Source organism: Pinus tabuliformis, chromosome 8, assembly GCF_031772625.1.
Source record: "Pinus tabuliformis cultivar Carrire ecotype Pingquan chromosome 8, CPIR1, whole genome shotgun sequence".
In the NCBI taxonomy this organism is placed as follows: domain Eukaryota; kingdom Viridiplantae; phylum Streptophyta; class Pinopsida; order Pinales; family Pinaceae; genus Pinus; species Pinus tabuliformis.
Window position 1 is genome coordinate 1,456,614,815 of NC_142294.1, and position 13,877 is coordinate 1,456,628,691.

The 13,877-nt window shown below is 37.1% G+C and overlaps 1 long non-coding RNA gene across 1 annotated transcript; it reads right to left on the reverse strand.

Annotated features, from left to right (window-relative positions):
- Positions 1–823: 823 nt before the first annotated feature.
- Positions 824–3,694, reverse strand: LOC149241258 (uncharacterized). Its single transcript, XR_016245604.1, has 4 exons — positions 2,820–3,694; positions 1,949–2,598; positions 1,464–1,616; positions 824–1,311 (listed from the first exon to the last, which is right to left on the reverse strand). It is a non-coding gene; the product is annotated as an uncharacterized LOC149241258 (long non-coding RNA).
- Between the last annotated feature and the right edge of the window lie 10,183 nt (positions 3,695–13,877).

Below are 13,877 nucleotides of genomic sequence, written 5' to 3' on the forward strand. Positions count from 1 at the left end.
TGAAATCCAGCGAACTCACACACTAGTGAGCATTGAGACGTACAGGTTTGGGCTTGCTGAAGTATTGAATAATTCATTATGGCATGTGAACAACTTGTCAGACAACTCGGTTAAGATATAACGTTCCATATGATGAATTGCTTTGATTAAAAATGCTGCTATATCGGATGGTTGTTTTGATCAAATAAAGATTATGTTCACTTTTACCTCTGGAGGAAGAGAAATTACTCATTTTTCTTTTAAAACGAACAATGAAAAAAAGAACACAATTGTTCTGCACATTTTCTTAAACAAGGGTGTAAAAAAAATTCCGAAGTGTACAAAGGTCTATATAGAAACGTAAACCCTTCACTTTGATCAGATTGATTTTTTACACATTTTTCATACTATAGTAAGATCTTTAATTCTGAAAACACTCAGCCATACACGGAAGATAATTTCTGCTCTGTTATATGGAGTTCACAACATTAAATCCAGTTGAAATACAAAAGAAAATAGATATTCATTCAAATTAACATTAAATCCCGTTGAAATACAACAGAAAATACATATTCACTCAAATTAGTTAAAAGACAAACAAACTTCTTAACAATTTCAATGAAGAAATATAGAAGAAATGATCCCACTACCTCGTCCCTTGTCTCTAAAACCAGGCGATAATTTCATTACATCTTTCTCAAGTAAATGTCTCTCTCTTGCAGGATGGAGGTTTCTTTCTCCAAGTAAATCCCTGGCTCTTGCTGGAAAGAGGCTTCTTTCTCCAAGTAAATCCCTGGCTCTTGCTGGACGGAAGCGCAGGTCAGTCCATCGGTTGCAACAAACATCCACTCGATTTGGCTTAAAGGCATGGACAAAGTTTCTACTGGAGGATATCGAGCAGGCGTTGTAGCAGGTACCAAGTTTCCACTAGACTGGTACTCCGATAAAGAGAATGGAGTACACGCATATTAGCAAGTGGTTACAACTAAACATTGGACGGTTGAACATACGGTTAAGAGGCATAAACTAAGGAGTCAGTTCGGTCCGGATCCAATGGTGTAAAATGTTTTAATCGTCTAACAATCAATTATAGGGTGCAGATTGTGCCAGCATAACAGCCAGGGGAGTTCTTTCCAGAGGGAAACGCCTTATGGCGTAATTAACAGAGTCAGTCAAGAAAATGCTATGCTTACCTCCGAGGGATGAATCTGATATTTGCAAGGGTTACGGCGTTGCTCAATCCCTTTTTCCTTGCCCTTAGATGCATTTCTCTGGCTTTCTGTGCAACGAGGGATCTATATATGCTGCCGCTTCAGCATGGATGCAGAGGGTCTAATTTAAAAAACCAAAAAACTGCCTCAGGATGGATTCAGAGGATTTAATTAAAAAAACCAAGAAACATGGATTCAGAGGATTTAATTTAAAATACCCAAGAAACATGGATTCAGAGGATTTAATTTAAAATACCCAAGAAACCGCCTCACCATCGATGTAGAGGATCTGATACTCTGGCACAGCGCGGCACTCTGGCTTGCAGTCAACTTTTTTAAATTTGTGAATAGTTGAGTAATATCTATTCTAGATTTTGCTTCATTAATCGTAATTAGAAACAAATAAAGCTGCATGGTTGATCTGATCTGCATGCATCACAAGTTTTAATTACATTTCATTCCCCTGCTTGGCATGCCTTAGAAGACTGGGAACTAATTGAATCATCTAACTATGCATTTTTGGCTTTTCAATTTCGCAGAATCTAACTATACTTTCGGTCTTCTAAGAGTGCTTATTGATCTTTTTATAGGAGTGCTTATTGCTAGCTACCACGCAAACGCAAACGAAATTCATCTTCATCTCTTTCATTCTCTTTTAAAACAGAAATGGAAATCAATAATAATTGGCGAAAAGTCATAATGTAGAAATGGCTACATATGGTCAGATTTATATTTATATCGAGGGCTGCTGTTCTCACCTGTTATATGCCTCTCCGTCAAAACCTTCCTTCTATTTCTGCAACTCAAGACAGAGCATTCCTCCATTTTTCAATGGTGTCGGAGTCGTATCGTTCTTGACCATCAAATGTTTTCTTCCCTTCCCTTGGAGCTTGGAGGGTTGTCCATCGAAATTTAGATGCTATGATGCATTGAACCAATTTAGATGGTATTTCTCCCATCTTCCCCTTTGAATCGCCGGATCAGAATCGACCTCTGCAATGCTAAATGTTGTTTCATATAGAGCATGTTGCCTCACCCAACTCTCATGGAGATCTTTTTTAATGGACAATAAAAACCAATCCTCAGTAGATGAAAAATTGCATCAGTAACTTCAATCAGAAATTTATTTATGAACACAACAAAACCAAGAAACTGCAGGCTCTTTCCTCCAGAAAAACGCTCCCACTGGCCGTTATTCGACGATGGCCACCGCCCGGATCCAACCCTGATATTGCCAAGTAGGGATCTATATCGCAAGTAGGGATGCAGAGGATCTGATTTTAAAAACCCAGAAACCACAGGCTCTGCGGAATTTCTGCTCCAGAAAAACGCTCCCAGTGGACATTCTTCAACGATGGTCACCGTCCAGATCCAACCGTGATATTGGCAGCCCTGTTTCTATCGATATCTATGCAAGAAGGGATCTGTGCAATTAGGGATCTATACTTCCGCTTCACCAAGGATTTAATTTAAAAAACCAAACAACACTGAACATCAATTTACAGCAAAGCAATCGAATCGAGCTATGCGAAAGTAATTTGTTTGTAAAATCAAATCGAATCCTCTCTCATTCAGCTAATCTTCCATAATCAGAGTGATCCATATAAAGATTGATGCCTTATTGTTTACCTATGATCGAGTCGGATGCCTCATTTAACTGTGATCCCTGGGCAAAGTTGTCTTGATTTAATAATTGATGTGCTACCTGCCTTCGCCTCCACCTCTCAGGGAACACAAACACGCGTCTACCTCTACCTCTGCCTCCACCTCTCAGAGAATACACCAAACAGACAGACACACACATACAGTCACACACCAAACAGATGACAGACCATACCACATTCATACGGAAACACAACATATGGAGCTCCAAACATACAGACCACACAACGAAACCCTGAGAGGAGGAGGAGGAGACGCACTGCAATGCCAATGCCAATATGAATCGAAAAATTGAATCAACTTAAACCGATCAAGATCCTCAATCCTTGATGATGATTAATTCTATCACATACTGCAAATTCTGTTAAGAACGGAGGGCTCGGATTGCAGTGCTGGTTATCTCTTACATTTTCATGTCAATTCTATTTGCAAGGGAGGGCTCAGATTGCAAAATGCGGAAATATGCTCCAGTGTTTTTAACCTCTACACAACAAAAGCTAAAGCTTAAGCTAGAATACAAAAGCTAAACCTAAGATCTACAATGTAATCCCTTATTCTGCATTTTCTAAAAGATCTATCTGTGCATTTCGAAATTTCGAAATTTAGAGGGCCGCTATTCTCACCTGTGCATAATGGAGGAGGATTGAGCCCAATAGAACGAACTCATAAACATCTAAAGACATAGATGCATACGCGTTAAGGCCTTTAAGAATTTCTTGAACCCATACAAGCAATTGTATTGGCTGTATGAACTCTGTAATGGCTGTATGAGCTATTATAATGGCTTTGTTATAACGGCAAGCTTTTGTGCTTTCTTTATTTTGTGTCCTTGCTTTTTTTGAGAATTTTTTCTTTATTTTAACAGAAATGGAGAAATCGGAGGTGCGAAGAGTTTGGTGTTAAACATTGCAGAAATGAAGAAATCGGAGGGGCGAAGTGATGGTTAGTAAAATGAAGAAACCGTAACAGGGTAGGTGGTTACTGTAATCGTCGATGGAATCATCCGACGGTAGACAGTTTTTTAATCATCTAACAAATGGTCGGACGGTGCAGGAGGATGCACGTGGCATTGGAGGAAGTTCTTTTCATAGAGAAATGCCTTACAGCGTAAATAGGGGCCACGTAATTTTTTTTTTTAATTCGTTGGAGTGTTATATAAAGGTTTTTGTTGTTTTTTTATATATAAAGAGTTTTTAAAAAACCTTCTTTTATATATAAAAAATAATATCAAGAGTTTTTGAAAAAGTGTGTTTATTTTTAAATAAAAAGTTTAGGATTTTATTGAAATGAGTGTTTTTTTTTAAGTTTATAAAAAGAGAAATTTAGGGTTTTTTCAAAAAGGTATTTTTGGAGAAGGATGGCTTTCTCAAATTTCCATCCCTAGTTCCCATCATTTACAGGGAAGGATTATGATGTGTGGGCCATTAAGATGGCGATCACGTTGCAAACACATGATGTTTGGGATTATGTCTAGTTTGGGTTTTCAGAGCCTAAGGATGAAGTAACAGAACGAGATCTCAATAATACAGAGAGGGATCGATGGAAGAAAGACAAGAAGAAGAATGCACAAACATTGCAACGTATTTAACAGGGAGTGGACCAAGCAGTGTTCCAGAAGATTATGATCATGTCTTCAACAAAAGTAGTATGGGATACTTTGGTGACAAACTATATAGGTATGGAAAAAGTAAATATTGTTAAGTTGCAGAATACTAGGAGAGATTTTGAAAGTCTGTAGATGAAGGAGATAGAGGACATCAATTCTTTCATGAATCGGGTCATAACTGTCGTAAATCAGTTAAAGTTTTATGGTGAAGAAATTAAAGATCAAACAGTGGTTGAGAAGGTCCTCAGATTTTTGTTTGCCAAATTTGATGTTATGATAGCAGCCATAGAAGAATCCAAGGATTTGGAATCATTGATAGTTGATGAGTTGATGGGATCACTTCTATCACATGAGGCAAGGATAGACAAAAATAATGATTCCACTTTAGAGATTTCTTTCAAAAGTTAGGTTTCTATTTCAAGAGACAAAGGTAAAGGCAGAAGTAGATCGAGAGGAAGATGAAGAAGCGGAAGATATGGTGGTCCAAGAGATGACTGAGAAGAGCATGAACATGAAAGTGGAAGCAACTACAGAAGCTTAAAAAATAATCAAAGAGTTGACAAATCAAAAGTGAGATGTTATTATTGCAATAAATCTGGTCATTATGCTTGTGATTTGAAAAAGAAGATATTCGATCAAGGGAACCAGAGAGCTAATGTCACTACAGAGAGTACTAACTCCATGTTCCTAGCTTGCCATGCTATGCATGAACCTTCTGCTATTGTGTGGCTATTAGAAAGTGGTTGCAGTAACCACATTATAGGAAATAAGAATTTGGTTGCAAATTTTGATCAATCTGTGAAAACATAGATAAAGTTGGGGACTCATAAGACTATGGAGAAGGAGTGGTCAACATTTTGACCAAGCAGTGGGAGTTGAAGACAATATCATAAGTATATTATTTTCCCAATCTCAAACATAATTTGTTAAGTGTTGGTCAATTGACACAGAAAGGATACAGAGTTATCTTTCAAGGTCAAGAATGTGTTATATATGACAAGCCCCCAAGAAAGCATCTTATAGAAAAGGTGCAGATGACGAGGAACTAACTATTTCCTCTAACTATGAATTACAGTGGTCAGGTGAGTTATATTACAGTTGCATGTTCTAATGATTATTGGTTATGGAACTTTTGATTTGGACACTTGCACTTTTTTGGTTTAATATTATTGCAGCAGAAACAGATGGTAAGAGGATTATCTCCCATCAAAGAACCTGCTAATACTTGTGAGTGTTGCATCTCGAGAAAGCAACACTGTGAAATTTTTCCAAAGGGAGTTGCGCATAGAGCAAAGCAACCTCTTGACATAGTGCATACAAATTTTTGTGGATCTATGAGGACACAATCGATTAGTGGAATTTTTTACTTCCTTACTTTCATTGATGACAATAGCAGAAAGAATTGGGTTTACTTCTTGAAGAAGAAGTCATAAACTTTTGCAAAGTGCAAGGAATTAAAAGACATAGCAGAGAACCAAAGTGATCAACAGATCAAAGTATTGCTGGTTAGATCATGGTGGAGAATTTGATTCAAAGGCATTCCATTATCACTGTAAACAACATGGAATCAGAATATGGTTTACAACCAGGTACACCTTGTAGCAGAGTGGTGTAGCAAAGAGAAAGAACAGTACAATTATGAACATGGTAAAAAGCATGTTGAAAGGTAGAAACTTGTCTAATGAGTATGGGGCAGAAGCAGTTGCATGTGCTATTTATGTGATCAACAAATCTCATACAAAGGGTGTGATGAACAGAGAACCAGAACAAGAATGGTCAGGTATGTATTGCAACGTATCTGATCTTAGAGCATTTGAATGTCTAGCTTATGCACACATACCTAAAGAGCAAAGAGGCAAATTGGATGATAAAAGTGAAAATTTCATATTCACTGGTTATAGAGAGAAATCAAAAGCTTACAAAATGTATAACCCTGTCACAAAGAAGACCATAATTAGCAAAAATGTTGTGTTCAACGAACAAGAGTCATGGAATGTAACTGTAGACAAAACAATTAATGCACAAGTGCCACTGATGGAAAAAGATGATGTAGCAGAAAAGGAGCAGCAAGAATCACAGGTGAAGACACCAAATAGAGACACACCAACAAGGAATCCAAGATTTTCAGAGCAACATGGATCTTCAAGCATATCAACAGATTGAGATTCTCCCAACAATCAATTTGGTGATATTTCAAGCAATGGTAAGAGAAAGATGAGAAGTTTGAAAGATATTTATGATGATTTTGATGTTAGTTCAAATTTTGCATTGTTGTCATTCCAACCTTCTTCGTTTGAAGAAGCAATCAGAGATGAAAATTGGGTGCAAGCCATGGATGAAGAAACTGAAGCTATTCAAAAGAATGATACATGAGATTTGGTTGATTTACCAAAGGAAAAAAATATCATTGGTGTGAAGTGGGTGTACAAGAAAAAGTTGAATGAGAAAGGTGAAGTTGATAGATTTAAAGCTAGACTTGTAGCAAAAGGATTCTCGCAGCAACCGGGAATAGATTTTGGGGAAAAGTTTACTACGGTAGCTAGATTGGATACTGTAAAAGTAGTTCTAGCCACAACAGCTCAGAACAAGTGGAAAGTATATCAGATGGATGTGAAATCAACATTCTTGAATGGAATTCTAGAAGAAAAAATTTATGTGCAGTAGCCTCTCGGATATGAAGTTGAGAGTAATGAAGAGAAAATTTACAGGTTGAAGAAAGTGCTCTATGGACCGAAGCAAACGCCTAGATCTTGGTATAGCAGAATTGGCAGCTATATGGTCAAGAATGGATTTTGCAGAAGCAACATTGAGCCTACTTTATACACAAAGGTAAATGAGCATTGACAGATTTTGATTGTTTGCTTATATGTTAATGACATGATTTTTACAGGTGATTTTGAGATAAAGGAATTTAAAGTAGCCATGGTCTCATGAAATATTTTCTTGGCATAAAAGTTGAGCAATCAGTGAAGGGGATTTTTATTTGTCAAAATAAATATGCCAAAGATTTATTGAAAACATTCAGGATGGAAAATTGTAAACCTGTCCCTACACCAGTTGCAACAGGTACAAAGTTAAACAAGGATGATGTAGGATCATATGTCAATCCAACTCTATTCAAAAGATTGGTTGGATGCCTAATGTATGTCACAGCGACAAGACTGGATATCATGCAAAGAGTGAGTTTGATTTCCAGATTTATGGAGACTCCAAAATACACACATTGGAGTGTAAGAAAATAAATTCTGAGATACATAGTAAGAACTAGAGATTGTGGCATAATATACGCAAACACAAAAAATAAATATTTGATTGGATACACAGATGTAGAGATGCGACGGCTCTCGAATCTCAAAATCCTCAACATTTCTGAAAACTTTTTTGACGAATTGCGAGTGCGTTCAAAATTGCGGTAATAAATTTATTTGACTTCTTTCATAAAACAATATTGAAAACAATATAGTATAGTCGAACTTAATTTGATTCGGCCAAAAAAAACAAAAAATCAAAAATATTTTAGATTTTGCCCAATTTTAAAAAAATTGATTGAAAATTTCAAGAATATTTTAGATTTAGCCCCCCAAAAAAATATTCTTAAAACAATCAAATAAAAATAAAAAATACCGAAAAATACCAAATTGTATGAAATGTGATAATTGTATGATTTTAGAGCTAACTTATTACAAATCAAATTTTCCAGTTCCCTCGAAGAGCTGATTGTGGATTTCAACAAGCTACAGCGGTTGCCTGATGCTCTTGGATTGAAACTGGTCAACCTCCGAAAGCTCTCTGTTCATTCGAACAAACTTTCCAACCCCCTTCCTCCATCTCCCACCTGATTTCTCTTCGTGTTCTGGACATTCATAGAAGCAAACTCCCATATCTTCCTGAAGACATTGAAAGACTTGTAAACCTTCAAATTCTTATTGTTAGTTACAATTCTGATAACTTCAAAGCATTGCCACATTATATCTGTCGGCTGCCTGCGCTCGTTGAATTAGACGTGAGTTATAACCAGATTAAAAGCCTTCCTCATCTATTTGGAGATCTCTTGAAGTTGGAACGACTAAATCTCGAGGGGAACCCGAGTGTTGCACCACCGCCGAGGATCGTCGGAGCTGGCCTGCAAGCAATCAAGGATTACATGACAAATCGAGACACCAAGAGCCTCCTTTCACGTAGCTTCTCATTCTTGGCACGCAAACTGCCACGTAAGAGAGCTTTCACAGGTGGCAAATTTGCATTTCGAAAGGGCAGCGCCACGTTTGGAAAATTGATGACAACATGGCACAAAGCTAAATTTGAAGAAGAGGGTTTGTTATCACGGAGCTGTTTTTTCAGTGGCAATCGCTGCCCGTAACTCTGCAGCACCTGCAGCACCTGTATTCAACTACCCACGTAGAATAACAATGTGAGGGCAACATGTATTGTGTGTCTCTTTGTTTATATGGGACGTCACCTTCAAATAGCTTTACTAATAATACGTGCATCTCTTCACTTTAAAATTGGATACACGAAGGCGACTATTCCGATGTTCATGTCATAAAAAAAATTCTTCATCATATATTTATTATATAAAGAATTTTATTTATATATTTTTAATATGAATTAATAATTCTTCATCATATATTTATTATATTAAGAATTTTAATTATATATTTTTAATATGAATTAGATTTAGTGGAGCATAACCATTATTTTTATTTTTTATTTTTTGATATTAGCAAAATGACGAGTAGGGTGATTATTTGTTAAATTTATTGGAAAATTAAAAGGGGACATATTAACTTATGAATTGTGTTAGAATTTTTTTAGCCTTCCTCACTCGAGAGGTGCTAATTCTCTGCATTTGCAGAACGACGCCTTAGCAAGTTGAGATTGTCTCATTTTGGAACTGTATTGCTTTTAAAGCTCAACTCATTCTCAATACTAACTCTTTTTTAAGTACGAAAAAAAGCAGTGTTTATATTTATATAGAGAATCAAAGATATGCTTAAACCAAAAGATAAAAGACTCTGTTGATCATAGCATTGTAGAATCTGAAAAAAATTATATGGAGAGATGAAAGTAGAAATATGTATCAAAACAGATAATATCCGTCCATAGACACATGATGACCTTTTAGATCCATATAGATAAAGCAACGCCACCAAATTGAGAAATGCAAGAAGGTAATAGACAAATATACCTTTTATGAAGAGGTAGAGGCATGAGCAAAAGAAATATAATATGGGGGAGACAAAAAACAAAATAGTTTAAGTACCCGGCAAGGAAAAATCTTCAATCTGATATGTGCTTGTTCCCATTTGAATCTCCATTTTCCATACACCAGGCTGGATTGAAATTCTCAATACTAACTGTACACCGATTGTCAGGTGGAAAAATGTCTGAAAACAACGCAACTTCTCAGGTAAATATTAATCATTCATACCCTTAATTTTTTTTCTTAAGCGTTTTCCTCCACATGGAACATATTTACTAATTTTGAGCCTTTTTTGTGTGGTTGCAAGTACGACGTTCACTAATTCTGCTTCACAACACTACGCTCAAGTTTCAACGTTCATCTAAAATTTCCACATTCTTTCTTAACACTGGCTTGCATGTGTCTTAGTTTTCAACTTGCTTATAGGTTCTTGAATCCTTCTCACTCTGTGAGGGTTTTGATGCCACTGTTGACATATTATCTTTCTTTCGGTGAATTAGGAGTTTAGGTTTACTCCAGAAGTGTTTTTAAGGTGTCGGGTCCCAAAAATTGTTGGGCATGGCCTCGAGCCTTGTTAGGAATTAACTTGTAGTGACATCTTTCTCTATCATATATGTTTATGTCAGGCTAGGCAGTAACTCCATTAGGCAGAAATAATTGACTGTCTTATTCCATCATGTAGGTCCTCATTATATACATGAGGGAGAGACTGTTCAGTTCGTCTCCCGATGACTGTTCATATTTCCTATTTATCTATTTACAATAATTCACCCAATCACAAGGATTAGGTTTCCACATTCCCCCCCTTAATCTGAAGGGATGTTGGTGAGTCCAAGCATCATTCTGAATCGTTGAAGCTTTTCCCTTCCAAGCGCTTTGGTGAAGATGTCTGCAATCTGCTCATTTGTGGAACAATGACGGAGATGGATTTTTTTGGCCTCAACATGATGTCGACTCAGATGGTATTTAGTATTGATGTGCTTCATTCGATCATGAAACTTTGGGTTCTTGGCCAACTTTATTGCAGAGGTATTGTCAATCATGAGTGGAGTTGATTGTACTTGTTTTACCTACAAATCTTAAAGAATTTTCCTGAGCCCCACAATTTCTTTTGTTGCTTCAGCTGCTGCCACGTATTCTGCTTCTGTTGTGGAATCTGCTGGAACTGATTGTTTGCGTGATCTCCAAGAGACAGCTCCTAATCCAAGACTCATAGCATATCCTGAAGTAGATACCCCAGTTTCTTTGTCTCCATCGAAGTCTGAATCAGAGTATCCAATCAAGCTGAAGTCGTCCACCTGTGTATACTTGATTCCAAAGTCTCAAGTTCCCTTCAAGTACCTTATAATTTTTTTTTGTAGCAGACCAATGTCCCTCACAAGGCTTTTGCATAAACCTGGAGAGGATTCCAACAACAAACAAAATGTCTGGTCTGGTAGTAGTTAGGTAGTTGAGACTTCCTACAAGCTGTCTATACTTTGTTGCATCCTCAAATTCTTTTCCTTCAATAGATGTGAGCTTTAAGTTTTGTTCCATTGGAGTAGTAAGAGGATTGCACTCTGTCATGTCAAACTTGTTCAACAGATCTCCAATGTATTTCTTTTGAGAAAGAAATATGGACTTTGGATGTTGGGTTACTTCAGTGCCAAGATAGTAATGAACATAGCCCAAATCAGTCATTTCAAAACTTTTCCCCAATTCCTTCTTTATGGATGCAATGTAGCTTTCATTGTTCCCTGTCATCAAAAGATCATCTACATATACCACAAGATATACAACTGTTTTGCCAACTTTCTTGACAAATAAAGTTGCATCATCAAGATCAAAATGTTTGAAATTGAGTTTCAGAAGATGCTCAGTTAGTTTTTCATACCAGGCTTGCAGTGCTTGTTTGAGGCCATACAAGGACTTCACAAGTTTTCATACTTTATGTTCATGTCCTTTCATAGAAAATCCTTCAGGCTGGGACATAAAAACATTCTCTTTTAGACCTCCATTCAAGAAAGCCGTTTTTACATCCATTTGATGGACTTTCCAACCGTTCTGAGCTGCTAGTGCAAAGAGTGTCCAGATGGTAGCCCATTTTGCTGTGGGGGCAAACATTTCCTCATAATCGACCCCTTCCTTCTGTGCAAAACCTTTTGCCACAAGCCTAGCTTTGTGCTTGTCAAGTGAGCCATCAGCTTTATACTTGTTCTTGTAGACCCACTTGCAGCCAATTGGTTTGGTTCCTAATGGAGGATCAACTAGCTTCCAAGTGTCGTTCTTTATGAGGGCATCATACTCCTTTTGCATCGCTTCTTTCCATTCATCATGAGAAGCAAATTCTTTGAAGGAAGTTGGTTCAAAATCTGTAGACAAGTTCAATTCACAATCATAAGAAACATCCATATCAACAGGTGAATTAGAGTCATCTACATCACCTCCATTTTGCCGGTTTGAATTTCTGGTTCCTGTCTTTCCAACTTCATCAGGATGAACACTTTCAAGTGTCTTTGTCAGCCACTTTGGGGGACCTTTCTGAGATGGTCCAGGCTGCTCCGTTGATTGAGTTGGGACTGAATCAAGATTGAGTCTCCCAATTATATCAATTACATCACTTAAAGCATCATCCGTTGTTGGAGTTTCATGCGGGGGAGAGTGTTCTTTAGAAGAAGATTCGACATGTTGATCTAGTATAGGAACCCCCCCTTCAAGATGTCGAATCTGATTATCAAATTCTTGAAATGATTTTTCTTTTGCGAATCTATCCAAGCGATCAAGTTTCCGCTCAACCACATTGTCAGTTTTGGATGATTCAAGAAAAATTACATCTCTAGATACAAAAAATTTCTTATTTACTTCATCATAGAGGCAGTATGCTTTGGAGGTGTTTGAGTACCCCAGGAAGATACACTTACGACTTCTAGCACCAAGTTTGTTTTTATGTACCTTTGGTATCAAGGCATAACAGGTGGAACCAAAGACCCTGAGATGCTTTACCGAAGGAACATGTCCATACCACATTTCATAAGGAGTCTTGTTTCTTATAGCATTAGATGGACATCTATTCTTTATATATGCAGCACATAGAACAGCATCAGCCCAAAACATTATCTTTACATTTTTGAAGAAAAGCATGGATCGTACCATATTTAAGATTGTTCTATTCATTCTTTCAGCCACACCATTCTGTTGGGGATTATAAGGCACAGTTGTTTGACGTTTGATCCCATGTTGGCAAAGATAGTTTTCAAATTCATTTGATGTGTATTCTTTTCCATTATCAGTGCGAATAGACCCAATATGAGATTGTGCATCATTTTCAATCCATTTATGAAAATTCTTGAATGTTTGAAAAGCATCAGATTTGTTCTTCAATAAATAAACCCAACACATTCTGGTGTAGTCATCAATAAATGTCATGATATATTTATTTCCATTTTCAGAAGGAACAGGCATTGGACCACATAAATATGAATGAATGAGTTCAAGCTTCCTATGTGCTCTTGAATGTGAATCATGAAAACACTGTTTGCTATGCTTTCCTAGAATGCAAGCATCACATTGCTTAAATTTCCTAGGAATTGTAGGCAAACCAGCAACACCATTTTTCTTCAAGCGGAGACTGTCATAGTTCAAATGTCCAAATCTACCATGCCATAATAAACTTGATGGAAGTGTACCTTCTTCATGATGAGAATTGTATGAGAAATGTTGTCCATGAGCAGAGGTTCCTTGCAGTTTGAGAAGCCTTTCTTCTTCTATCCCCTCATGACAAGTGAATGGAGTGACCTTGCTGGCGGACATGGACCAAGGACAGCAAGTTTCTCTTGAGCTGTGGGAGATATAGAACATGATCCAGAAGAAAGTCTGGAAGACCAGGCAATTTAAGCCTAATTGTGCCAAGCCCTGATGGCTTGATTTTTGATTGATCTTCAAAGTATACTGCTCCATCAACATTGTCAGTGAAATCTTCAAAAAAATATTTTCTATGAATCATGTGATAGGTTTCTCTCGAATCAATCAACCAATCATTTTTCCAAGAAGCAAGTGAAGCATTAAACAAATCTTCATTTACTCCAATGTTACATTGTGCCTCAACATAGTGAGCGGATTCAGGTGCTTTACCTTTGTCTGTATCAACAGTTTTACCTTTCTGTTGATTTCTTTTCTACTCAATTTTGTCCCGTGGTAGCTTGCATGTAGAGGCATCATGTGATCCATTTCTTTTGCA